Source organism: Orycteropus afer, unplaced genomic scaffold (genome assembly GCF_000298275.1).
Source record: "Orycteropus afer afer isolate SDZICR_OR568_19922 unplaced genomic scaffold, OryAfe1.0 scaffold00101, whole genome shotgun sequence".
NCBI classification, from domain to species: domain Eukaryota; kingdom Metazoa; phylum Chordata; class Mammalia; order Tubulidentata; family Orycteropodidae; genus Orycteropus; species Orycteropus afer.
In genome coordinates this window covers 9,386,441-9,388,815 of record NW_006921688.1, presented here as the reverse complement: position 1 = coordinate 9,388,815, position 2,375 = coordinate 9,386,441, and positions in this window count along the sequence as shown.

The following is a 2,375-nucleotide window of genomic DNA, read 5'->3' as shown; positions in this document are numbered from 1 at the left end:
TTCCAAAAATTTAGAAGGAGGCAGTGTAAAAATATATTTGAGGAAATAATGGCTAACAGTTTTCCAAATATGATGTTTTCCTAAGGCATTTGACTGCTAACCAGAAGGCTGGCGGTTCAAACCCCCAGCCACTCCTCACAAGGAAGGTTGGGCAATCTATTTCCGTAGTTACACTGCCTCGGAAACCCAAGGAGGAGTCACTATGGGTTGGATCCGACTCGATGGCATGTGTTTGGTTTTTTTTGGAATAAACTCAGAGTTTCAAGAAACTCAGTGAACCCCAGGCAAGATGAACTCTACTAATAAGCATTATAATGAAATAAAAACCAGTCATAGAGAAACTTAGAAGCAGCTATAATGCACACACACACTTACTGTACAGAGAAACAAATAGGACTATAAACTTCTCTTTGCAAGCAAGAAGAGAATGGAATGGCATTTTATAAACAACCTATTAACTTAGAATCTTTACAACCAAAATAAAAATGAGCAGAACCTTAATGTGTCAAACTGTTTATATATATATATATCAACAAAGGAGCTCTGGTAGTGTAAGGCCCTTGACTGCTAACCAGAAAAACATCAATCTTTCAAGATTGAAGCATAGATCAAAACTTTATCAGTCATTATATACTTAGATAATTTGTGCCAATCAGACCTGTATTTCAAGAAATACTCAAGAAAATGATTAAGTCAGAAAGAAAATGGTGCCATGTGGAAACATATATCTGCACACATGAAAAACAAGATCTACTAGACATAGTAAACCAAAAAAAACAAGCTCACTGTCATCGGGTTGTTTCTGGCTCATTGTGACCCCTTTGGGTTTTGAAAGTTGTATATCTTTACAGAAGCAGACTGCTTCATCTTCTGTGGAGTGGCTGGTGGATTTGAACGACCAACGTTTTGGTTAGCATCCCAATGCCTTAACTACTAAACCACCAGAGCTCCTTAGACATAGTAAACATATGAATAAATATAAAATACATATTTCTTACTGTTTTCCAACCTCTTTAAAAATTATTTCACAGAAAAAATAATAATGTAATTGTGGGATTTATAACATATATAAAAATAAAATGCATGACAATAATAGCACAAAGAACCATGGGTTGTGAAATGGACATATAATTTTGTATTCTTATGTTACATGTAATTTCCTATGTTTAAATGTGGACTGTGATCAAATAAACCTGTGTATTGTAATCCCTGGAGCAATAACTAAATAAAGAAAAAAAAGTGGTATTATTAATGAACCAGTAAAAAAAAAACAACTCACTGCCATTGAGTCAATTCCATCTCCTAGTGACCCTATTCCAGGGACCTAAGAACAGGCAGAGAGAGGACAGAAAAGGCAAAAGGGACGAGAACAGCTTGAGGAGTCAGCCGCAGGGACCAAGTGAGGAGAGGGAACCCAGGCCATGCCCCACAAGGAGCAAAGAGGGAAGGCAGGGAAAGGACAGAAAAGGCAAAGGGGATAGGAACAGATCGAGGATTCAGCCACAGGGAGCCAGGTGAAGAGGGGGAACCCAGGCCACCCATCACACTCAGCGAGGCAGAAAGCAGGGAGAGGACAGAAAAGGCAAAGGGGACTGAAACAGATTGAGGAGTTAGCTGCAGGGATCCAGGTAACGGTGGTTGGAGAGGTTTCTAGCAGCTAAGGGAGACAAACTTGTTTGTCAGTTTGTCCTACTGTGGTGACGTGTTGCTGTGAGTCTTGAAGCTGTGCCACTGGTGTTTCAAACCCAATGGAATGCACCTTTTGCACAGGTATCAGCCCAGCTTGCAGACTGAGACAGACTAGGAAGGAGGAGGAGGCCATCCACTTCCTAAAGAATTGGCCAGGGAAAACTTTATAAATAGCAAAGAAACATTGCCTTATACATTACCGCACAACTTTATGAATAGTCCAGAAACACTGTCCAATACAGAGGAGGAAGATGAGTCACTTAGCTTAGAAAGTTCTGAAAGTAGGACTGGGCAAGAGCTGCATTATCAGAGTAAAACCAGCCTTACTCATAGGGATAAGGTAAAGCTTTCGAGACCTCCATTTGCTGACATTGCACCACTCAAATTGAGGAGAAACAGTTGCAGACATCCATTAATAATCAGAACATGGAATGTACGAAGTATGAATCTAGGAAAATTGGAAGTTGCCAAAAATGAAATGCAACACATAAAGATTGATATCCTAGGCATTAGTGAGCTGAAATGGACTGGTTTTGGCCATTTTGAATCAGACAACCATGTGATCTACTATGCTGAGAATGACAGTTTAAAGAGGAATGCGTGCCATTCATCATCACAAGGGATGTTTCAAGATCTGTCCTGAAGTACAATGCTATCAGTAATAGGATAATATCCATACACCTACA